This window comes from Haemaphysalis longicornis, unplaced genomic scaffold, assembly GCF_048455015.1.
Source record: "Haemaphysalis longicornis isolate Haplotype H1 unplaced genomic scaffold, Haemaphysalis longicornis Haplotype H1 scaffold_1, whole genome shotgun sequence".
Lineage (NCBI taxonomy): Eukaryota > Metazoa > Arthropoda > Arachnida > Ixodida > Ixodidae > Haemaphysalis > Haemaphysalis longicornis.
The window spans coordinates 465,297,528-465,323,990 of record NW_027526203.1 but is presented as its reverse complement, the minus strand read 5'-3'; the positions used below and the strand labels follow the sequence as shown (position 1 = coordinate 465,323,990).

Genomic DNA, 26,463 nt, shown 5'->3' with positions numbered 1-26,463 from the left:
CGCTACAGCGCACAGGGGTGAATGCAATAACGGTTCCAAAAATAACCTCGTAATAATAAATTAAAAATGAAGGCCCGTTAATATCGAAGAGTTGGCACGCGTGTAATGGACAAATGAGAAGAACAGAAATTAATAATCGCACAGATGGGCCAGTTCTTTATTTCCACACTGTTCCTCAGTTGTCCCAACTTCCATGAGTACCTATGTTTTTTTTTTTTTTTTTTTACGTAGTCGCTCACTACCCCGAGCGGACGAATGACCGGTTTACGAAAAGCGATAAAGAGGAGTGTTGATGCGTAAAATGCACCTGAAGGATCCGAAGAAAACGAAAGAAAGCGTTCTAGGAAAGACAATGGCGCACTGTGACAATTTTTTTTTCTTCTTCTCGCAGCTGGTATGGAAGGCTGTCCACTTTGCTTGCCAGAAAGCCATTGTGGTGTGCTAAGACGTCAACGTTGCGGTGTAATTGCGGTCTGTACAAAATGACAGCCCGCATAACTCCGTTGTTTCTGTTTCTCGACTCTGCGGCTCGTTTTCGCTAAGACGAACGAAATGAAAGCGTACCGTAGACCTGATGAGAAATTCTTCTGCGCTGCGTTTTTGCAACGCAAACTACACTACCCTACCTCGGGCAGTCTTCGCGGAGTGACCAGTTTTGCCCTTGAGCGCTAGAGGTCAAACCACACCCCCTTCCGCAAGCGCCCGGCACGGAGCGGAGCAGCGGCCCGATAACGGGGAGAGATGGGCGAGGAGGTAAGGGAAAAGGAAACATGCGCGGGACCCGTGCGCGGGACGTGGCGGAGGAAGGCGAGGAGGCCGCCGCCGCAGCGATAAGCGCGCGCCACAAAGGAAGGCCACGAAGCCACGTGCGGCGCAGAACCGTACGTCTGCGATAGAGGAAGACGAACATCCAGCTGTGGTCCCTGGCACAGCGGCGAGGCTCACCGTGAGGCGAAAAAGAAGAAAAACGCTACTGTTGCCTACAGCTTCGCTACCTCCAAGTCTTACGCATGAGTGTGAGCTTCCTTCATTTTTTCTTGCCAATTTCAGGAAAAACATCGACGGAGCACGAAATGGCATACAGCACACGCAGGGCCTCACATCACGTGACAATCGATTCGCAAAGATACGCTTGGGAGAACATATAGAAGACAAATATAATTTTCTTTACAAAAAACCGTACTCTAAATCAGAAGAAAGCCAAATTTGAGGTTTGCGTGCCGAAACAATGGAGAACTACGAATTAATTTATACCGCACGAAGACTTTTTTTTTAGCGTGTGCCAAGATTTCTACAAAAAGGCACGTTTGTTTCTCACCTCCATCAAATAAAAACAGCCGCCGCGACAAGGAATCGAACCCGCTACCTCGTTCTCAGAGAGACACTACGGCGGGTTCGGTAATAAAGTTTCAGGACGCATAAATAGTCGATATTTACTCTTAAGGGTGTCCTCTTAATGCGAACGCATTAGATGGCTCGGTAGACCCAAAATTCGGCGTCGCGGCCGAGACATGGCAAAGAAGATGGCCGCTGCGAAAGACGAACAGAGGTAAAGTAACCAAGTAGAAAAGGAAATTGGGTAAATTCGGGTCTGAACGGGAACCGAGCCCAGGGTCTCCGCAATGCGAAACGACCGTGCATCCTCGACGGCTCGACGACCGCGCTGACCAAAGACGGACCTGTACAGTGAAGAGGGATGGATGGCATATGAAGGATTGAAAGCGACTGTTCCAGTTTGGAATTGCAGATATGCCGCATGAACTACAATGCAGCTCCTCAAGTGATCTTCAGAAAGACCCTAAAGCCCTAGACGTTCACAACAAGACGTAATAACGTTTAAAAGCGCTTTGCGGTTTGCACCTGACATAGCACGTTTTTTACGAACTTTTTTAAGCACGTTTTAAGGCCAACAGACTTTCCATATACCCATTAAGCCACAAAGGCACAAATCCTGCTATCGGTCACTAAAAATAATGGCCCCTGCAGCTCCTTTCTCTAGCAACTAAAAAAAGAAGTCGTCGTCTGTTATCTTCATCTCAAACACCCACGCAGAAAAGACTAGCACAGAAAGTAAAAGTTGCAATAAGTCTTTTGTCCTAGCCAAGTCCCGGCTCAAGGGATTGGTGGCAGGTAGACGGCAGCAACGAAAGAGAACGACGCAGTATTAGATGGAATTTAGATTAAATGTCGAGGAAACGGAATGCGTAGTCGTGACGGTCATCACGTACATGTCGACAACCCTGGTTGGCCGATTATTTGGGTGGAAGCCATCAGACGGGACTCCTAAATCCGGCGAGATAATCTACAGGGTTAGCGCGAATCGCAGACACGTATATAAACGCCAACTGACTTGATGCTCGCCGAACAAACCTGAGCACATAGCTGAGCGGCAGTCGAATGGGGGGCAGCGATTGCGAAGGGAACCCTAGATAGCAGAATGAGTACAGGCAATAAACATCTGCACAACAGTTATTCTGAACGAACCTGCTGCATCAGCGAGAAATAATTGTGACCCAACCTCGATCGTTGATGACTGGGGCGTCCATACAAGGCTACGAAGTTATTCGCGCTCATTCACCCGATGCTTCGTGGCATCTTTGACCGATAACAGTTCCCAAAGTCGTCTAACGGCACTACTTTGGTGTTACGGAAATGCATCCTGTCGCACGTGCAGGGTTTTTACACATTACGCGAGAAATGATTTTCGAGACTCTTTTCTCGTAATCACTTCAGAGGCTGGTTTCACACCCCACGCTTTTTTTCCTTTTTATCGGAACCTTACCCTGGTATTCTGAGTCCCTCCACTCGAGCCCCCAGTGGAGGAGAGCCTTGAAATCGATTTCCCCATGCATAAGCATTGGCGGAATCCTCTCCTCAGCCGAGTGGAGGGAGCAAATGGAGTGGAGGAGGGACTCAGTCTCCACAAAATGCCTACCGAGTATGGAAACAGCTATGTGGAAGTTTTCGCATACCGCATGGGCGATGGGAACTAAAGCCTCTGAGAAGCGAAAGCAGCACGCTAGATCCCTTGTGATGCGGTTGCCGACAAGCGTCCTTCGAAAAAAAAAAAAAAAACAGTGAAATTTTATTCCTTGGCAAACTTCTCGAAGCAGCGTTTAGTAGTGGAGGAAAGAATGCACGTAGCAACATACCTAACGCAACTCCGACGGAAGCAGCTGGCGCAACGTGTGCAAAATAGAAAACAGAGGAACAAAGTGCTACGTTTTTGCAAACCGGTCGCGACAGCCCGCATTAGGTATGTATGACCCAGCCGGGTCCGCCAGCGACAGTCTGGATTCCATCGCCGCCGAGGACAAGGTGAGGGGGCTTACAGGCGTCGCATCGCCGTGAGGCATGTATTCACGAATAAATGGTAAGGCACCGGTTCGCCGCCGCTGCTAGGTGTGCAAGCTGGCACGGTGACGAAAACGAAGCGAACTGGAGGGCTCGCAAACTAAAATGCCCCGGGGTATAAACATTTAGCGTCCACCTTCGCCCGAATAGAGATGCCCCGAGTGGCGCCAGTCGCATCCACCCCGATGCGACGGGCGCCGCTTCGGCTTCGACGCGGAGCACTTTGCGGAAAGCAGCGCCCACAGCCTGTTTGAGTCATCCGTTGAACCCGGTGGATGGCGATACGAAGATTAATCGGGATATACAAGAAGGGGAACGGCAAAAAATGCCCACTCCGATTTTAGATGCCAAAACCGTGAGCGCGTTATCCCTCGAGTTCTTACGTGGCTGGCACCGTTCAGAGACGTCGGCCCAACAACCAGCAATCCCAAACTCACTTGGTTCCCTCGATTCACTTCATGTGACAAGGACCCGATCTCTCTTCCCAGTCATCGAATGCTCATAATCTCGAATGCCCATAATCTCGAATGCCCATCGAATGCTCACAATCTCGAATGCCCATAAGCTAAAAGGGACAGACATATCGGTTCAAAACGATTACTCAAAGGAAACGCTCCGCAAACGGAAGCTGCTTTGGGATAGCGCGAAAGATGAAAAGAAACGTGGCAAAAAAGTTACCTTAGTGCACGACAAACTTATCGTAGATCGAGAGAAGTTTGTGTGGGATGATTCAAAAAACTCAAGAACCAAAATTGGCAGTTCCCAGCCTAGTAAACAAAAACCATGACCCGAACGCCCTAACCCTAAGCAGCTTCGGCTTTTAAACATTAACGCACGCAGCATCGTAAATAAATCCGTTCAATTGGAGTCTATTCTTCTTGGTAATAGCCCGCATATTGTCGTGATAACAGAGACTTGGCTGAGTGACGAAATCACAGATGACGTTGTTTTTCCCCCCTCTTATCGTGTGTATCGTCGTGATAGAAACCGTAGGGGGGGCGGTGTTGCCGTCCTCGTAAAACTTGCTCTTGATGCAACACTTTTGCATCAGATCGACAATCACGAAAGCCTTACCATAAAGGTATCCTACTGTGGGCGTTCCTTCCTTATTTTTGCTGTTTATCGTGCTCCTGATTCTCCTCCCCGGTTTCTGCATGACTTACACGAGCACATGATATCATTTAGGCATGATAGCATATTCCTGGTGGGCGATTTTAATTTGCCTGGCGTTAACTGGGACTCTCCTTTCCCTACTCTCGTACAATCCCCGCATGCTTCATACCTTCTCGATATTATGATGTGTCATAATTTGCGCCAAGTAGTAAACAATCCGACACGCATCGACGCGACCTGTGCTTCTATACTTGATCTTATTTTTGTGAGTAATTCAATTGAACAATTTGCTGTCTCCGTTGAAAATGGCCTTTCTGATCACTGTATTGTGTCATTTTCATGCCCTGTTGAAACTGTGTCTACCGCTGGTCGAACTAAATGTATCCGCGTCAAAGATTTTTCTCGTGCACAGGATGAAACTGTATTAGATTTTTTAGAACTACACCTGAGCAACTTTCACGGTTCTGATGTCCTTCAAATGTGGGAGACATTCAAACACTTGTGCTTGCATTGTATTGATAATTTTGTTCCGGACAAGGTGAAAAAGACGTGTAAACAAACCCCTTGGGTCTCTCGTGATATTATACATTTGAAAAGGAAATTAAAACGCCTGAAGCGAGGAGCGTCGTCTCGTGACATTATTCAAACCACCCAAGTAGCCCTCAATCAAGCCATGGCAACTGCTAAACGCAAATATTTTGAACACAGGTTGCCCAACTTTATTAAATCTGCCCCACAAAAATTTTGGAATTTCTTGTCCAACAAAAGAAAACCAATCGAAAAATTGCGTCATGGCGACGCGCTCCTCGTTGAGAAGGCGGACATCGCTGACCATTTCAACACCTATTTTCATAGTGTCTTTTCTTTAGTTACTGAACCAATGCCTGAACTTGTTCCTCTTTGCAGAGCTAATACTGATATTGTGTCCATGTCGGGTGTAATTTCAATGCTGCTTAACTTAAAAACTAAGACATCAACTGGTCCTGATGGGATACCGAACGCGTTTCTTTCTCGATACGCTGAAATGTTATCACATTTTCTTGTAGCAGTCTTCAATGCTTCATTAGCTTCTGGTGTATTACCTCCTGACTGGAAAGTTGGACGCATTGCACCTGTGTTTAAAAAGGGCGACTCCTTGATTCCTGGTAATTATCGTCCCATTTCCATAACGTCATCTTGTTGCAAAATTTTGGAGCACATTATAGCTAACTACATTACTAAATTTCTTAACGACAACGGTTTATTATCTCCCTTCCAGCATGGCTTCCGAAAAGGTTTTTCTACTGTCACCCAACTAACCTCTATTGTTCACAGTTTTGCAAGCGTCCTTGACAAGTCCGGCCAGGTAGACGTAATTTTCTTAGATTTCCGCAAAGCTTTTGACCTTGTTTCCCACGCACATCTTATGCGCAAACTGCTGTCAATCGGACTTCCTGCGTTCATAACAAACTGGATTTCTTCCTATCTATCCAACCGCATGCAATATGTCAGTGTTGAAAATGGTTGTTCCAAATCTTTCCCTGTTACATCCGGTGTGCCGCAAGGCAGCGTGCTAGGTCCCTTATTGTTTTTAATATATATCAATGATATTGTTAATGTAATCACTCACCCAGTTCAAATCAGATTGTTTGCAGACGATTGCATTCTGTATAACGAAATAACTTGCCCCGAGGACCAAATCAAACTTAATTCAAACCTTCTTAACGTTCATACATGGTGCACAAAGTGGAATATGCAGTTAAATGCAGAAAAATCCGTTTTTATGAAAATTACCAAAAAGAAACATAGTTTGTCATTTTCGTACGAGCTTCCAGAACAACCGCTGTTCGAGGTGATTGCTTATAAGTATCTTGGTGTTACGATTACAAACAAATTAAGCTGGAACGAACACGTTTCTAACATCTGTACTTCTTCATTTCGCAAACTTTGCCTTCTTCGACATAAACTTAAATTGGCTCCGCCAAGTATTAAACTACTCGCATACACCTCGATGGTAAGACCAAAACTTGAATACGCATGCTCAGTCTGGGACCCGCACAAGCAAAAAAACATTCGGGCTCTTGAAATGATACAGCGCAAGGCTGTTCGATTTATCTACTCGAAGTATCGCATGACTGACTCTCCCACTAATCTGATGAAAGAACATGGCATCCAAACACTGCAAGCACGTCGTAAAATAGAGAGACTAAAATTTCTTCACCACCTCAAGACCAACAAACTTGGAATTAACCCTGACGAGTATATTCAACCATTGACAGCTCGACGTACACGGCATCGACACAGCGCATCACTAACTCCCTACAGTGCCAGGACAAACGTGTTTAAATTTTCTTTCTTTCCGCGCACAATCTCTGAGTGGAACGATCTGCCCATATCTGCTATCAGCTGCATAGATGAAATCGATCATTTGGAAAGTTGAAGTGATGTCGCTTTCTGTGTGTGTGTTTTTCTTTTTCCTCTGTTGCTACATTTTTACCCTATGTTGTCAGTGTGGTACACTGCAGTGATTCTGCCCCTCCTGCTTGGACCCCTTGTGGGGTCTGCAGTATGTCATAAATAAATAAATAAATAAATAAATAAATAAATCAGCCGCGCCCACACATCGCACAGACCACATCTCGACCCGAACGGGTAACAGACAAACCGCCAGCGCGCAAAGATAGTGAATACCGGAATCCGCAACCCAGGAGTTGTCTTCGGTCTGCAGCCAAACACACCTGACTTACGGAGAACAGCACGGCGACAACCCGGCCTGCCAGACAATACGCATCAATGATGCACTAGGTAAACTCGTAATGGGGTAGTGATAATTTCCTGGCTCATAGCAACAAACAATGTTTGTCCCATAAGTTCTCCCTCACTCATTGGCCGCCCCATTTCCCGGTGGCCCACTGCGCCACGGTACCTACTTCATGCCAGCTGGAATTCCTCAACACGATTCTCTTATCCAATCCACGACACTAAGCTTCCTTTCGATTAATGTGCACCGATTTGTTTCTCCGTAGCTGCTTGGAATTGGGATGATCTGAGGTTTCTTCCTAGGTGCTTTGTAATAGGCGAACGCTGCAGAACGTATTGAGCACTTTATTTTGAGCTAGAGAGGGGAGCTACACAGTTCATTTTCTTCCCAAGTTCACCCAACCTACGCTATTTCTTTCTTATAGTTCGATCAGCACTGACTACTTGTTCAAAAAATGTTACCCCTCTATTTGTTATGTTAAGAAATGTTACCCCTCTGATGTTTCATTGCTTGGCTCTGACATAACTGCATACTTTAAGTTCTCCTGGCCAGAAAGCTTTGTAGGTCGGAGACAGAGGGTTTGGGCCATGGCCCAATCTAAAGAGAAGAAAAACTAAGCAGAATTACTTTACGATGACACAGCTTTCGCTGACGACTTACGATGAGACAGGTCAGTCAAAGATGCCACTTTAAGTGCTATCAAAGCTACTGTCCCGCACAGGGCAATCCCCAGCGCGCGACGATCACTGTAATTTCAAGGACCGGTTAGTTAGACACCCGCGAAGTCGATCATCACATTCTACGCTCTTCCTCACGCACCTACTCTGAAGAAAGAGCCGCACTGTCGCGCACCGCAGTAATAGCGGAGCTTCGTAAGAACGACCACGGGTTTCATTAATGCGACTGACTGATTGATTTCAGAGCAAATGTAAAGTCGACAGAGGCGAAAAGCGAAAACGCCCATGTGCTACAGGTTTCGGCGCACGTTAAAGATCCCCAGGCGGTCAAAATTAATCCGGGGCCCTCCATAACCACGCCTCAGCACCTGTGAAGCGTCGGCGCGTTAAACCTCGTGATCAATTAATCGATCAAACGTAATGTCAATTATCTTAGTTGGAAAATTCAAATTATTAAATTCCCGCTGCTTTGTACTTATTTGTGCAGCTGATACCAGTCAATTTCAAATTTCTTTTTTTCTTTTCTTTTTCAAGCTACACGAGAGACCAGGAGCAACTGGCAAAAACATACCACACCGTGGCCCTGCAAGATGCACACAAAAATCCCCTGGTTTCAATTGAATGAGCAGAGCCGCATTTGGCGCGACTCTGTCCGAAGCGCATTTAATGCGATGCCAAATTTATTTTTCCGCCTGCATTGCATTTCGCTTGAACCTATCGCAACCACTGCAGCTCAGTTCTAATATAAAGATTGCTCGAGCGGCCAGTCGCAACTGCAGGAAAAGCCCGCTCTTCGCCGTTCTTCCCGGGCAAATCATTTAAGCGTTGAAACATCGTTGTTCGCAGGGTGCACTATAGCTGTGACAACTGCCACGCCGTTTTTATTTTTTATTTTTTCAAATAAAGCTCACCCCGCTGCTTATTAATCGGCAGGGCGTTGCGATTCCACGCTAGCCCGTCATGCTTTAATCAGTCGTGCCCCACCAAAATCCAGACGGACGCGGACGACGCCTAGAAACGCACGTAATGAACATTTCGCACCCTTCTCTTTCTTTACTTCATTACAGACTACGCAGAGAAAGAGACCAAGACCCAATGAGTCGCGGTGCGCCCTGAAAAAAAAAAAAATACTCGATATCAACCGACAAAACTATGTAGCTCAGCCATTGCGTAATAAAACGCCTCAGCACAAAAAGCAGCCGTACGCTCTAGGACTGCACTATCACGGATTTTGCACTGCGTAAGCGCGTAGAATAGCAACGTGTTCACGAGAGATAACGAAAGACCGTGCTTTTAGCTATCGCTCAACACTTCAAACGTGAAGCCTCTGTGAAATGTCATTCGGCAGGCGATATAGACGTTCGTGTCAAATTTCACAGCGTCCCAAAGTGGCCGCTTCGAAGCAGCCGTGGCTGTTTCGCAACTTATCGCCGCACTCCTCGAGCTGAATTGTGTTTTTGGACCATTAGCTTACGGCGGACCTAGGCTCTAACAATGATTTCCTAGGGTTCCGCTCGACGCCTCTATCTTATCGCCGGGTGCTGTTATCTGCGCTCCTTGTAAGAGCGCCCTCGGCCTTGCTGGCGCTGCGGAAAGGCCCCTCATCTCGTGGCCCCGTTCCGAAGAAAGCCCACACCCAACGTGCTTTTTTTTTCTTCGCAGTGACGTCAGCGACCGACGAGCAAGGAAGGAATGTAGGTACGAAGCCTTCCAAGAACCTCAGGGGCCAACCGATATATACGAACGATAGGCTTACACCTTTTTCTAAACCATTTTTACCCGAGCTCAATGGCCACCTTGTAAAAGCACCACATGGCAAGGTGCAAAAGCACCACCTGACATCGGCCAGCAAGCCATTTTACCAATACTCTGATCATTTCTTTACTTGCTCGGTGGAGTAGAGAGCGGACCAGCAAGACATTTGCATTAAAACGATAATTATGAACCACCTTTCCCCGTGAAAAAAAAATAATAATAATGCGGGGATGTGAAGGCAAAAGTTTAGTTGGACCGTCCATTGATCTGCAGTTAAAATTTCATGTTGCTCTCGATCGGGCCGCTGTCGCAGCCTCGTCCGCAGCCACTTAGCGGCACTACGAGCTGCTCTGGCCTCTTCCGCAGTTGTGTACTTTCTCGGCCTTCCCTGTTGGCCGGGTGCGTCGTCCCCCGTAGCGATATGGAATGGAGCTACGAGGCGCGCCTACAACGTTATGTGGTCCGTCGCCCTTTCTCAGCACGCGCTGCCGTTTCCTTTCCCAGGCTCGCGCTTCCATTTTCCGCACGATTTTCTGTGCATCACAACACGTTTTACAACACAAAGGTTTTCTAAGTCTTTCTCCTTAAAAAATGAAGTTTTTACCCAGTGACTTCTGGGAAACTTCTGGGGCATGTATATAAGTCGTGGTCTACCAAGCAGCATGCCTACCAGAACCAAATACAAGGCAAACATCCCGCTTCTACGGAAGCGGGATGCTTTCTGCACGCAATCAGCTGGAGGTTGATGGACTAGGGTGCGCTGGGAACATGAGCGCGTAATTTCCCCTCCCCCCCCCCCTCCGTTAAATGCCGTGGCGTCGCTGGAGACACTGCGTTTCTGCGGACGCACTACGGTGGATCAGCCAAAAATCAGCTTGGATTGGCTGTTCTAGATTGGGTGGAATCGGAGTAGCTCACGTAGATCAGACAGGCACCAATCGCGACGCAATTTTTTAGCTTCAGCGACCCGTTATAGACACACGAACTGCGATGCATTTTCACTCAATTCCGGCTCGTTTCACCGAGACAAAAAAAGCTTTCGTTTTTCTCGAACGGTAGACTGGACACAAAGTACACAGGCGCCTCCCAAAGTAACGCCTCGTATTTTATTACGTCACTGCCCCCCCCCCCCCCCCCCCCCGCAGCCTTACCTGGTTTGTACCCGTGTTGGTGCTGCGTGGAAAACGGCCGACGATCAGCTGCAGTCGAACGCGACGGGTTCTACCCGTGCGTCCGTGAGCATGAACGAGAGCGATGCGAAAATAATTTATGCACTGAAATTCACGAACGCTCACGGAGAGCGAAGAATAGACGTTAGCGCAGCGACGCCTCAAGAGTGCGCGAAATATAAAAAGCATCGAGCGAGCGAAGTGCGCACATCACGCGCTGTGCACGGGGCGAAGGCACGAAGGCTGACGGAGCCGGAAGACTCGAGGCCAACGTCGATGACGCGCACTGTGCAAAGTGCAGACGGAGCTCGTGCTCCTAGAGAGCAATGCCGCTAGCCTCAACAAGCGGCGACTACCAATTCCCGGCCAGTATGCCCGCGCAACAAGTAGCCCAGGCTGACCGCGCCGGATGGCGCTTCTGCGCTGCGATCAACAGTGACGTCGTGGGGATACGTTATTCCCGCTTAGCAAACAGTGGGTGAGGCCTCATTTCGGTTTCCAGGAGAGGGCAATTTATAAATTTTATTTTTCATCCAGCGGGGGTTGTCAGTGAATTTATGGAACGTTCACATAAGCAGCGCTGGCTGTACAACAAGAACACCTGCGCACAAAGCATTTGGGTGGAGATTTAAAAGCCCACAATGGTCGAAATGAACACAAATTCATCCATTATGACGCGACTCATAGCCTGTACAGCTGCAGCTTCAGTGCGTTCAACCGAAAATGGTCAGAGAATGCCATAATGCTACGTGGACCGGACCATGCAGACTTGTACGTTACGCGTCACGAGAAACGACATCACTTATAATCCGTTACGGCTGGTGCAGTTTTCTTCGGGAGCAGTAACATTCTATGGAGCAATAGCAAATCGATTTTGTTGCATTTTGGGGCAACGGATTGGCTGTGACGCGTTACACCCACGACAGAAATTAGGCTAGAGTGCATTACGGCACTTTTTGCCCGCCGTCAAAGGTCCTGCCCCTTTCTCTTTCGCAGCATCCTGATCACAACACCACTGCTCGGCGAAATTCCCTCCTGCCAGCAGAAATTTCCGCGTTTTCTTTCGCAAGAGCAGAAAACAGAAAAACCGGTGCTGAAGTGTGCCGACCTATATGTTTCCACGAGAAAATAGGTTCAATAGCATCGGACGAAAATTTCAACACCCATCTGCTGTAAGATGAACCAACATGTCGAAAATAGAACTTTGCCCTTGGTTGATGCCTGACGGTAAAGACAAGTGTTTTGAAGTAAGGTACCAAAGGTAACGAGTCATGTCTTTATTGCAAGGGTCAGTTACAATTCTGGGAAAGCGGTTGTAGCAACAGTACTTCATTTAATTCCCTCAAAAGTATACGAGTGACGCCGGTGGGTTACTTTGTATCGGCAACGCGTACAGGTCTGCATTATAATCAAGGCGGTGTTCCCGAAATTCTTAAAATGAGGAACGGTATCATAGCCACGCAATATCAGCATCAAATTATTCGTCACCACAGAGGCAACGCAGCTGCAAAGGTGCCGTTCTCCAGAGAATTTGGTCTCCACAAACTTTCGTGAAATGAATCACTCAGCATCTGTGTCCCTGAGGCTGGCATATCAGACATGTTCTTGTTAGAGCGAGTAAGGCTAATCTAACACGAAAATTCGTACGGCCCTGCCGAACATTTGGCGAAATAAGTCGCAACGCAATTGGATAACACATGCACTCATCACGGGCGACTGCAACCGCACGGCTCTTTCAATCAGTATCTCGTGCCACCGAAATTCATGAAGGGTTACGCCAAGTTGGGTGTCAAACGACTGATCTAACAAGATTAATACAACCATCAATGTCTGGTCCGTAATGACCAATTTTTTTTTTTCAAATATGGCACTAATTTACGCGACAGTTCCGAACCTGTTAATGAACGACAGAGAGATTATTTTCTCTTTTTTTTTTTTGGGGGGGGGGGGGGGGAGGGGGGGCTAATTAAGAACTAGCGCAGACTAGGAACTTAAAAATGACACCTAGAAAACGAAGCGCTTTGCATGTTTTAATAGCGGAGCTGTTGTACAGTCGCAAGTTCGCCGCTGCAGGAAAAAATACCGAGAAAATGCGGAGCGCTCGTGAGCGCATGCCTCGGGGCGACCGCCGAGCGTTCCCGGCACACGCAGTGGGCTTTAGAAGAAGAAAAAAAAAAAAAAAAAAAAAAAAAAAAAAAAAAAACCTCCAGCGCTGCCGTCAATCGCAACCGCGCATGTAAAAAGAAAAATACTCCAGCGCTATTCTAAATATGAAAACACGCTTTGCTTGGGAGAGGTCGCCGCGGACGCCGCATTCTCTAGAAGCCACTGTGGATAATTGGAGACATGTCTACCAGTGTGCTACTCCTTCCCGAGACGACTTGCAGATCCCGCCACCGCTGCCTCGAGTCGATGACGAAGAGCTGGTGAAGTCTACAATGCCAAAGATGACTTTGCATCAACCACTCGCCGCGAAGGAGACGACGACATCATCGATGCATGTGACGACGATTATACTAGCACTGCAACTATGCAAATGAACAATAATTTTGATACTTAACTATGTGTCCGGCAATGCTCACCCGCAGCAGCTCCGCCATTAAAGCCTTGCGCGTGAGTGCAAGCTTCCGTGATTTTATTTTTGTAAGAATAAAAATAATGGAGGGGTGTCTCACTTTAGAAAAGGGTCGCGCACCAACAGTATCGAACCAAGTCTCATAAATAACCGTCGGATTGCCAAATTTGACTACACACGCATGGGACGCCGGAGTGAATCAATAGAATTATAGCAGAGCAGAAAAACGGTCCCCGTACGACGCTCGGTACACGGTCAGTCAACACCAACTACACACTCAGTGCGCCTGCGCAAAACCGGTTTTTATTTTTTGTTTTGTTTCGCATTAGCCTTACTGTAACCAGCTCCCCTACTAACGCCTAATGGGCCTTGAGGGCATTCCAATAACTAAATGTGTGAAGCCTTGTGTGAAGTCATGGTGCAGCAGTAACTAAATCAGTCTTACTTTTGTGCACTTGTGCTGGTTTTTATTGTTTGTTTTGCTTTCTTTTTGTTTCCCACAGTGAAACGTCACATGCCTTGGATAAGGTATAACTGGTTCTATTATATTTCAGAATTGGGTTCATTGTGTCTGCACTTTTTCTATTGTTGCTTAATGTATGTCATGATTAATATTATCCAGGAACATGCGTAAGAGTGTGCACACTTATACATTGTTGTTCGTATATAGGTGTGTTTTTACATGTGTAGACATCTGTTAATTTCACGTATATACTAGCGTGTGTACGCTTTTTGCCGTTGTCAAATAGTTGCTGTGTTTACGGGCTGCCAGGCACCCCTCACGTAGTCGCTGACCGCTTTTTCGCCTGGTGGACCCCCAACACTCCAATGATGGAAAATAAATTTGAAACGTACGCGACGCACCATCAGCGGTACGCGCAACGCGAACGAGTCGCAGCAGCGTGTTTACGCCCGCCACGCGGCGGCTCGGCGTTGCAAAGCCGAAGCGCACGAAGGTCACCCATCCGAGCCGCGGCCGAGCTTGGACAGCTGGGACCGAGCACACACGGCTGCAGTCAGGCCGTGGCTGCACACGGCACAAAGGAGACGAACATCCGAAACCAGGGCAAACAGGGCGCCCATCCCTCGCGCTTCCGCAACAGGCTATGACTCGACGGGCCGGTCCATAGGCTCGCCGGCCCCTTCGTTTACGGACCCCGCCAGAATCGAGCCGCTGCCGCGTCTACAGGTCTCGTGGCTTGATTATTGGAAGCCAACTGATTCATCACACCGCGACAAAGAGACGCCGCGTCTCCCGCCGGCACATTTACCTGGCTCCGCTCGCATTTTATGACGGTGGGGGAGGGGGAGAAAACGCTAGCAGCGTATGTACACCCAAATAAATTAGCGCAGTGAAACGAAAAAATATAGCAAGGCGTAGCAGGACAACAAAAATTGCCAGCGCTCCACAGGTGCACACGGGGGTGTACATAAAGCGTGAAATTGATTGATTGTGGGGTTTAACGCGCCGACGCAACGCAGGCGATGAGGCGTAGTGGAGTGCTCCGGATTAATTGTGACCACCTTGGGATCTTTAACGTGCGCCGAAATCTCCTTACATATAGCGTGAGAGCGATCGGACACCAGCGAGCAGAGACAGTGCAACGAGGTGGAGAACAAGAAAGTGACAAACAGAAAAAAGAGGTGGAAGTTTCTATTCTTATAGACGGCGTTGTCTATGCAAACACGCCTGCACGCCACCTAGCAACGGAGAAGAGCCCTGCTCTTCCTCACTGGCTCGCATTTCTAAAAGCAAAAAAAAAAAAATGCTTTTCCCTTTAAAATGTATGAGGAAACTGATCAAAGCTTGCCATATGGCTGACTTTGGAGAAAGGTGTAAGACATCCGGAGAGCCGTGCTACTTTCTTCTTTTTTCGCGCCAATTATGTGCTGCTTCCATTTCGTAGTCCTCAATTGGATTTTCAGACATTTGTACTACTAACCGTTGCACACACGCACACACACAAAAAAAACCTCCCCAAAATAGTAAGGGTTGACCTTCTTTTATCATTTCACACCTCATTAGGAGCGTTTTGTTGTTCGCACTTCTATCTTTGTACGAGTCACGTTAAAACTCAAGAACTAGATAAGCCCCTTTCTCCCACTTCCCTCCCTCTTGCCGCCTCTATGGTGTCAAGAAGTGTGCCGTTAGTTCGCCAGTCTACTGGCCGACACGTGAGTAAACATCGTCGTTTTTCACGCGTGTCGGGCATCTGCAAGATCTGCAAGATCTGCAGATCTGCAAGATCTGCGGCATCGAGGCTCCGGCGGACCAACACGATTGTGAACCCAAGTGTGCACTGTGTGGCCGCGATCATCCTACGGGAGATAAGAAGTGCCGCCAGCGGTTCCAAACCCCATACCTTCTGAAGAAGCGGAAATGGGAGAAAAGACTACAACAGCGACTGCAGCAAGAGCAAGAACCCTGTCATCGCCGAGGACAGCAGTGTCTCTCCAGTGGCATTGCGTCGTCCCTGCTCAAGAACAACGGGACCTCAGCGGATCAATGCGGACGAGACGACTCGTTCCCGGAACTCTTGCAACGTGAGCATCAGAGCCGACGGGATGGGAGCCACGGGGCAGGATCCCGTGACGTCTCCTTCAGTAGTCGACACCGCTCCCGATCCACATCGCGGAGGAGGACCCTCAGCAACCCGGGGCCCAACAACCAAGGACGGCAGTCGCGATCCACGTCGCGAAACAGACGTCAAGCAGCCGGCCATTCTCAATTAAACAAGGTGAGCTGGGCGGATACGGTCTCCCAATGCAAACAAACTCAGAAAAATAATGCTTCCTCAACCAACGCCTTAAAATCCCACCACTCAGATCATTCTTCCGAGACAACCAAAATCAAGCAGATGCTCGAAGAGCTAATAGCTGAAAATGCTATGCTCAAAGCGAAAATCGCCAAATTGGAAGAAACAAAAACCCCTTTCGCAAGCCCCGGTAGCGCATGCCCTGGTACCCAACCGACAGACCCGGTCAGCCCGGCAGCGCAGCTCGCTAATGTCAATTCACAAACCGCGCATACGCGTGCCTCTGTCGTAGAGATGGACACTGCGGACTCCCCTCCCTCAAAACGTAAAGCCCAAGCGATAACCTCTGAGAGCTCTAGTGAGGCCGCAGGCGCGAGCCCGAATAAAAACGTTGACGACGGCATGCTCCGTCAATTTGGAGAAACCCTCACCGAAACTCTTACTGAAACTCTCAGCGCCAGATTCGGAGCGATGCTGGATAAGTTCGGCGAAAACGTTGATGCCCAGATTGCCAGCCTGAAAGCTCGAATAACAGCACTAGAGAATGGAATCCCACGAGCCGGACGGGAAGTGGGACCGGGTCCCATCAAGTCCACTAAACCCTATTCCCGCCCCCCGCCGGCGGACATCCCCAAAATTGCAAATGATCATGTTCAATAGCTCGTCCAACAGAAAAAGCAAAGCCAACACCTTGATGGTGTGGCAATGGAATTGTCGAGGATTCAAAAGAAAACGTGCTCCTTTAGAACTATTCATCAAAAGCAAGAATTCGGATGAAATACCTGATGTGGTCTGTCTCCAAGAGACAGGCGTTTTTGCCCGAATGTCAAACTACAAATCTTTCAATGACCTAGAAGCTGATGCCTCTGGTGTAACAGACAAGCAAAAACCCGCAGTCAGCACCCTTGTTAGGCGAAACCTCCCAGCCCTGCGGCGCGAGACCGGGGTGGACGCGGCGTCCATGCCTCACATCCTTGTAGAAATTATCACAGACCAGAAACACTATGCCCAGAGCACGTTTATCCTTAATGTGTATAGCTCCCCAAAAAATAGTCATAAATTTAGTAAACTATTCCGGAGAGCTGTCGAAATAGCAAGAGGGAACACACTGTTGATTGTCGGTGACTTTAATGCACACCATACGGAATGGGGCTACAAGCGGGACACCATAAAGGGGCGCAATCTATGGCTTGATGCCCAGAGAGAGGGTCTCAGCTTGCTCAACGATCCGCGGCATCCCACCCGTATTGGAAACAGTGTTAGTGGGGACACTACCCCTGACTTGACCTTTGCCAAAAACACGCGTACGGAAGCAACCTGGCTAAACACCCAGGAAAACCTCGGCAGCGACCACTATCTCGTCACTATCGGGGTAAATTCTGGGGCAGCGAAAGGAAAGTCCGGTAAAAAACTACAGCTCATCGACTGGGATGCATTCCGCGCGCTTAGAGCCGAAGCACGAGGCCCCTCTGGCCGCGGGAGACGGTACTTCTGAAGTCGAAATAACAAATATTCAGTGCTGGGCAGAACAACTTATAGCGGACACAAAACGTGTCACTAAGGTCATACCGGAAGAGGCAGAGCTACAACAGGCCGACGCAAAGTTGCTGCATATGTGGGAAGCTAAACACAGCTTACACACACGACTCCAGAAGCAAAAACTCAACCGAACCCTGCGGCGACGACTGGCGGCCCTGAACCGTGATATTGAAACGTACGCGCAGCAACTAACTCGGCAAAATTGGCATAGCACATGCGATGGCATGGACTGCGAAATAGGCCTTCGCAAAACCTGGAACATCTTACGCTGTCTGATTGACCCCGAAAATAGTAAAACTACTCAAAGAAACAACATCAGCATACTTCTCCATAAATTTCAGGGGACAAACACGGAATTGCTCAAAGCCATTCAGGACAGATACATTGGCGACTGCACCCGCGAGAGGCTTCCTCCGTACGTGGGCAACGAAAATGCTCTTCTTGACCGGCCCATCACTATAAGTGAAGTTAGGGGAGCTATCTTGGCATTGCGCACTCGCTCTGCTCCTGGCCCGGACGGAATTACAAATAAAATGCTCAGAAACCTAGATGACGAGTCCGTTGCAGCCCTCACACGCTATATGAACGTATGCTGGGAGACTGGGCAACTACCACCTCAGTGGAAAACGGCCATGGTCGTTATGATACCTAAACCGGGCAAAAAAATCCAGATTGAAAACCTTAGACCTATTTCCCTCACTTCCTGCGTAGGGAAACTTTTGGAACACGTTGTTCTATATCGAATCACCAACTATATGGAAGACAATAGACTTTTTCCGCACTCTATGATCGGGTTCCGTCCAAAACTCTCTACGCAGGATATCATGCTCCGTCTTAAACATGACGTCATCGACGGGGAAAGCTGCTCCCCTCTAGATACCAGAGCTATATTGGGATTAGATTTAACGAAGGCGTTCGACAACGTTAAACACTCGGCAATTCTTGACAACCTCGGCCGACTGGGCCTTGGGAAACGGGTATACAACTACGTAAGTAACTTCCTATGCGAACGCACAGCTACTCTAGCTGTAGGGGGACTCCAATCAGATGTGATCAAGCTTGGGAGCAGGGGAACTCCACAGGGTTCAGTCCTTTCCCCGTTTCTTTTCAACGTAGCCATGATGGGGCTTCCCGAAATACTGCAAAAGATCGATGGTCTCCAACACAGCCTCTATGCGGACGATGTCACGCTTTGGGTCAGCGGAGGCAGTGACGGGCAAATTCAGGACATCTTGCAACAAGGCATTGAGGCGGTGGAGCGGTACGTAAGTCCCAGGGGCCTCAGTTGCTCCTCGCAAAAGTCAGAATTGTTGCTCTACAGGCCCACTAGTAGGGGTAGACGTACCGACCCGAACCCCCCGGTTGTGAATATTTTCGCGAATGGAACGCAGCCCATCCCCACAGTGTCCAGTATACGGGTTCTCGGTCTCCGAATACAGGCCAATGGACACAACTCGCAAACCGTCCTCGCGCTCCAAAAAAGCGTGCATCAGACTACCCGACTCATATCGCGAATCGCTAACCGGCATCACGGTATGAAGGAGCACAACCTTGTTCGATTAGTTGAAGCCTTCGTCCTCAGTAGGATAACCTACGTCACCCCTTTTCTACACCTCAGAAAGGACGAAGAACTCAAAATTGACGCCCTTATTAGACGGGCCTACAAGCAGGCCCTCGGCATCCCTATCACTGCTCCGACCGAACGTTTCGAGGCGCTGGGGCTTCACAATACCCTTAGCGAACTAATAGAGGCTCAACGGCTGGCTCAACGGGAACGGCTTAGCCACAGCCAGACGGGTCGGCATATTCTCGGCTCCCTGGGCATCAACCACCTGCGAACAGGCACTCACAAGATACCCTTGGTTCCCGAAGTGCGCGATCAAATTCACATCCCACCGTTCCCTAAAAATATGCACCCGGTTCACAATCAGGAACGCAGGCAGGCAAGGGCGAAAGCCCTGCACAAACGATTCGGAAATTCGGAGGACGTGCTGTACGTGGACGCGGCCGACTATCCGGGTCGCAATGCTATGGCAATTGCAATAGTCAATCACCAGGGCAATTCCATCAGCTCCGGGTCGGTCCGCACGAGCGAGCCGGAGGTGGGCGAAGAGGCGGCCATTGCCCTGGCAATGACGGCATCCGCAAAAATCAAATACGTGGTGAGCGACTCAAAGTCTGCTATTATAAATTACGCAAGGGGGCGCATCTCCCCAGAGGCATCTGCAATTCTAAGGATTGGGCTCAACAACATTCAGCGTTCGGGCAAGATATGTCTAATATGGGCACCTGCACACTCTGGCCTGGCTGGGAATGAATGCGCGCACGACGCCGCTCGAGGATTTTCTGACCGAGCTGGTGACGACAACAACGCTCATTCACTTCGCTGTTCGGGTAGGGATCGCCTTGTGTCCTACAGGGACATAACTAATCATTACAGGCTAGAGCGGACCCGCTTCCCCCCGGCTCATCCTACCCTCAGTAAATGGCAATCCGTGGCTTGGAGACTTCTACAGACCAACTCGTATCCCAACCCGGTTGCGTACAGTCACTGTTACCCTGGGCAATATTCTGACAAGTGCCACCGGTGTAAGGACAGGGCAGACTTAGCCCACATGCTGTGGGCTTGTCCACAGGCGACAACGTTAGGTCGCAACATCGCTACTGTAGAGCAATGGGAGACCGTATTGCTCAGCTCCGACCCAGCTGATCAAGTCTGGGCCATTCAGCTGGCCGAAGACGCTGCTAGAGCCCAAGGGCTCTTGGCCGACGTCTAGGACTACTGGCTGTTATGCAATAAAGTTTTCACTCACTCACTCACTCACGCGTGTCCGGCTTACTACTAATCCTATTTTGCACTCTTGGCGAGCTTGTTTCAGTCCTAGACTATATACGTGTGTAACAAACGTCTTGATCAGGAAGCAAACTCTGGTGGAAAACATCCTACAGGTACGTGGAGTAGAGCTGGGCCTGTTACGCGCAGAACTGGCAACCGCTGGACCATCATCAGGGTAATGGACGTGACTAGGAGGAAGGGAAGACATAACTCGTGCAGGGGACGAGGTAAGGAGATTTGGTGGCGGAGAATAGTGTCGCGAAGCCCCCGTTCAGTTTGCTTTTTCTATTTTGTAGCATCTTCCTTCGGTCGCCAAGCCCAGTTTTTTTCTAAGAAAGGCATGCGGCATGTGTGTGCGCGCTGACCGACCGGAAGACGCGGCTGTTGCGGGGGCCATTGGCCCAGCTTGGGTTTCAGAGCGGCCGCGGCGTTCCACACGCCCCGTGCCGTCTGCGCTGACCGCTTTCGGGCTCCGGGCCCTCGGTGTAGTTCAAACGACCCTTCTGTATTTTCCGTTGTTTACATTAGTGCGTTGTTACGTCAATAATTCTCCAAGCGCGCGTTTTCGAGTTCAAACTTTGTGTCTGTGTGTAATTGGTACATTTTCTCTTTGTCGGGAACATGGCTGATTGGTGTAAAGAAGCGTCTACCCGATTGGCATCAGAAAGTGTGGCCAGAGTGCGCTTTTTTCCCACGAGTCCGCCCGCTGCTAGAGGGGCCTGAACCAGGGATTGATTCGAAAAATGTTGCCGCCCGTCGTCCGGCACTTTTCGCCGGGAGACCGCGATCCAGTCAGCTCTGTTCCATTAGGTACTCTAGCTCTCTCGACTTTTTTTCTCATTTGATGTAATAAGTGTATTATTTCAAGTTTGTATGTGTTAAAGAAGATCATCAGACAAAATGTCATCAGTAAAGTAAACCAGTTAACCTTAAAATTTCTTTGACGTCTCGACCTCCTCATTGCCAACCACCATGCTACCGTAGCGGGAGTTGTTGGCCAAATTTCGTCGTTACAATAGGCTAGGTAGCAGTTGGAGGTCAATGCGAAAGGCCTTCAACCACCAGTGGACAGAAATAGGCAGATATCCATACATATTAGCAGCTGTATGCATACCTAGGTAAACTACCGGAGCACAACCCCCCCCCCTACATGATGGGTAAAGCACTAACAGAATTTGGACGAGAAAGAACACAAGGCAGAGCGCAATACGCCCAACTCCCAGCTCTTCTTGATGAAAACAAAGCAAGAAACATTCGTTTACGAGGGGGGGAGGCAAAAGGGTAAAGCCGCAGAGTACAGCCCAAGCCAGACACGAAGCTCTTGTTGCACCTGGCCCCTGCTACTTTTGCCCGTGGAATAACAGAACCCTTTGCAAAGTAACAGATCCAGGCATAGTACAGTCACTAAAGGGAGAAAAAAAAAGTATCGAAAGCGCCCGGGCGTGCAGAATTAGTCCAGCTGAAACAGCTGCGAAACAAACACCGCTTGGTAGCGTAAGAGAAAGCAATGCTGGAATCGGAGCGCTACTCGAGACGAGCACGTGCTTCGTTTCCCGTTGGCTTCGTGCGTGCTACACGTGCGCCACGCTCACAGCCAACATGGGCTGCGTTACACACCCGCTCGGACTAAGCGGGTTAATTGGGTTACATGGAAGAGCCTTCCAGAGCACCCCACGAAATACGCCCCGGACTGATACGAGGCGCCTGCCCGCATTTTCCAACTGAATTCATTCACCCACTTCCGGAACAGAACTGACGTAGCGCAGTCACGATCGATTAATACCCAGACTAGTACACCTCACTTATTCACGTTCTTTTTTGTTTGTTTGTTTTTAGGAATCTTGGTTCAGTTAAATGTATTGCATTCAAGGTACAATCGATACAGAGAAACCAAGTACTGGAGGAGTTTCGACACCTCTCCCGCCAGAAGGCCTCCAGAAGAGGAAATCATGAATTCACTTCAATGGCTCCCTATCCTACGATCGATTCTACTAAACAGCCCTCGGCTACCTCCCAAGGAGCAACGACGATGCACTCGGTCGCAAATCTGGGCGACGGATATCTACGGTTCAAGCTGAACTCGTTTAAAGAGAGCCCAGCTCAGACTACCATTATGTATTCTCTTGCGAGAAGATGCTCATTCTCATTATTATTATTAGGCCCAGTTTAAGAAATTTGCGGAAGTTTTAAACTTCTCGGCATACATTATTTTTGCGCAAGTTTGGCGTACCTTTCGGAGCTATCTGGTAATGGTCGGCCATAACAAGACATCTACATCAAACCAACGACTTCGTAGCGCTAGTACTGGGTTTTCGCATTTTGTTTCATTATTTATAGCCAATACACAAGGCAAAAAAAAATCTACTGGAACTGTTGTAAATAGTGATAATGCTGAGATAGAAACAATAGCGTGAAAAAATGGTAATCAACGCTGACACGGGAATGGCCGCTATAAGAATATGCAATCGAAGGCACACGTGGCACTCGTGCAGTTTAGAAAAACGGTCTGAACTGCGACAGCGCAAATGCCGTCTAATGGAAGCAATAGGACTCAACCGGAACTTCGACTAATCGCCACGCGGCGATAGCGACGCGTTCTTTTTCGTCGTCCGTGATGGCGAAAAAAACTCGAGTATAGACGGGAAAAGTGAAAGGGTAGTAATGTCAGACTTTTTATGCAACACAAATAGAAGATATAAAATTTAAGGACTGACGCCGACATTGCACGACAGCGCAGTGCATTGATGTAAGTCGTACAATTTCACAGCAAACCACAAGCCAGCTGTAAACCCCGAAAAGCCAGAAACCATTAGGCTACGTCGTTATAAATGTTTTCAGTGACTCGCAAAAAAGCTCGGCCCTTTGACGCTCACAAGCGCCCGATGATATATGGGCACGTGAGTTGATACCTCGTGCTACGCGAACGCGCGTTGCTTCCGCCTCAGACGCAGCTGTGCGAGCATTCCGCAAACCTAGCGCGGCTCTATTGATGCTTTTGTTTAGTCTTTGGTACAATGTTAACCGTGTGTACGGCGGGAACGAATAGAGCTTTGTTTCGCGAATTCCGCGGATTCTTCCGGGCGTTTTTTTTTTTTTTCTTCTTCGTCCGTAACCGGTTATTTAAATTTCACTGGTCGTTCGGCTGCAGAGTGATTCGCCCTGATCCAGTGAGAAGCCTTGGATTTAGCCAAAACCATTTGTGTTCCCATCTTTTCGTGTTTGCGCACGAAAAGATGAGAGCCCCCCTCCCCCCTTTTTTTTTTTTTTTGCGGACTCAGTTGGCGCTCAAGATCGACCAGTGGAATTCGCGATTTGTTGATCTAGGCGGAATTGCGCCTGGCGACCGTAGTGGGTTTTTTTTTTTTTTTTTTTTCAAAAAGAAGTTCGGCTATGTTGCACTTTCCGTGCACTAAGCCGTACAAAAATATTTTTAAAAGTGCGGCGGGGATGGGGCACTCGAATAACTTTTTGCGTCACGACGCAGCTCGGGCTGCGGACTTCTCAATTGTATGACTAAGAACCTCATACTAATAGAGATCAAAAGTCGGTATCGGCAAAAGAATAACGAAAGCTTGTGTCTCATTAGAAGGCCAGGCTCATTCCGCTTCGCGGTGGTGAAGTGAGGGGGCCTACGGCGCATACCTCGACTCGGGCCCATCGTCCGCTTTCTGCTACACTGAACGCTGGAAGCACGCGAGCCGCCCCATCGCAACACTTCGCGACGGCCAGGGTTTACTATAATTAGACTACGCGACAGCGGGCGGCACTGCTGTTCATGTTTGCGCCCGACGTCTAAAAATAAAAAAACAGACACACCAAAAAGCAACTGCCGGGTCCAAGCATTTTTAGCTCTAGGCCCCGAACCCGCACGTGGGAAACGATTAACGTACGCGATCGCGCCTAGCGCAGCCACAACAGATCCGGCAACATATCACACAGGTAGCACCGTCCGCGTTTTCACCGTGGGAAATGACGAAGGTTCGATGCAAACTACGCTCGCTAGACACGTTTAGTTGGGTTGGTGCGAGACGCCTCTTTTCCAGCGCTTCCTAAAACCGGTTGTATGTGCGGGATCCTCTTAAAGCCAGCGGAACGAAAACGCAAATGAGATGTGCACGCGAGGAGAAATTCCGCAGCGAACCGCTGGCGCAAGCGCCTTCGAACGTCGCGTCATCGCGGGAGGGCATCGCGCACGGGAAACACCACGTTTACGAGGCAGGTCCCGTGCGCCGCTAGGATTACTGCACAGCACAGGCACCAAGAAACACGGCAGAAACACTCGACTGAGCACTGTTACAACCAGAAGACGAAAGTGATTTTTTTTTTTAAAGAAGAAAACGCGTGCCGTGCAGGCTATACGGAGCACGATATCGGGCACGTCGAGAAAATGAAATTAATGCGATGGGCATGTGACAGTTGCGAGACGCATTGAACACAGATTACACTGGAGGAACGGCTTCAAATCCATCATGCGAATTAAACTGCCGCGCGACAGCCTCGCCGGTATGTGACGAATGGATGGCAAGAATGGACGTGTATGGTAAGTAAAAAGAAAAAAAAGAATACCCGAGCGCGCGGAATTTAACAATGTTCAACTGGCCGCGCAAAGTGTTTCAGACGGCATTTCACAGAAAAACTCTGGCATCAAGAAGCAAACTAGGGTTGCATCACACAATGCAAAATCATGCAACAGCACGTCAAATGCCCTGCCAGTTTCGCGAAACCGGGAAACTGTTCACCTTTCCTCAAGCGGCATTTTTCTTTTTTTTTTTCTTTTTTTTTTTATGAGTACCGGCACGGCGCTTGGAAAACGCGAAATCATGGACAGCTGTCGAAGGAAGAAAGTGTTCACTACTCACCGGAATGGCACACTTAGTGGTGGCGGCTCTGAATGACAAATTATCCTATACCAGACTCAAGGCACATTGTTACATTCATTAGTCGAGTGCTCTCTGAGCGCAAGACAACAAAAGCACATGACGTTGTGCGATTGGCCCTGGCAGTCACGTGATGGCTACGAAGACTTGTGCCACCAAGCGAGCGGTGCTCAAACTATACATTCACGTAAATTTGAACTAAACGCAAATTTGTAAAGCTTTTGCAACTGAAAACTTAAAATGCAAAAATAATTAAGTTGGTGTTATTTTGACTTGTATAGGCGTGGTTGCACAGCGTTTGTGGCGTTGCAGTACTGTAGTTGCAGTTTTTCTGGCGTCATCAGCATCATCACATCATGTCGTCGATGGCTCGCAAGCTTGGACGTTCCCTGTCTTCCCTATAGGCGGCGTAAAAATCGACGCCCCACGTGACCAACCTTGACCAACCTAAAGCGCTGTTTTCGACCATCAAGCCCACCAGACGGCGCAGGCAAAATGTTACTTTTGGTATAGAATACAAAACATTCATTCCGTGACTCAAAGAGCCCACACAGTTCGCTTACAATGTGTTATTTAAAAATACTATTAACAAGTTCCGCATCAAACATCCGTTGAGCAAAAATGTACGCAACTTTTTACGAACAGCCGACTGGTGCACCACCTTGTTTCTGAATTCGCAACCACAAAGCCGCCAATTCAAATTGAAACCGCTGCAACGGCCGACCGTTTCAATGTGCGCGGAGCACCGGTTTCGTGACTGTTATTGCTGTTATGTGCTTTTGCGTCCATCAGTTGTTGAGAGGACTGGCAAAACACGAGAATTGAGTGCTTGTGGAATGACAAATGTGGGAAATTCCGCATCGGAAGGCAGCTGTCGAGGCCAGAATATTCGATTCTTCAAACAGAAGGTGAGTGTTATGCACTCCGCTAGAAAGACGGTGCAAAGGAAACCGTTGTCGCCGTCAATACTTCATTTGTGCCCTTCGTTCGAAATCTTAGCGCAAGTGAACGAGTTGTTATGGCAAAAAAAAAATGTCACGAAAGCGACGTACAATTGCAGCGATCGAAATGA

General features: G+C 48.6%; 1 protein-coding gene across 4 annotated transcripts in view; it reads right to left on the bottom strand.

Annotated features, from left to right (window-relative positions):
* LOC144156196 (band 3 anion transport protein-like) overlaps positions 1-25,521 on the bottom strand; it is a 217,898-nt gene extending 192,377 nt beyond the window's left edge. For 3 of the 4 annotated variants that reach the window (XM_077688066.1, XM_077688072.1, XM_077688067.1), the window contains exon 1: positions 25,374-25,521. The gene's annotated coding sequence lies outside the window, so the exon portion shown is untranslated. Of the gene's footprint in view, positions 1-10,790; positions 10,810-25,373 lie in introns of those variants that run through there. The other variant, XM_077688068.1, reaches the window with a different exon arrangement.
* Between the last annotated feature and the right edge of the window lie 942 nt (positions 25,522-26,463).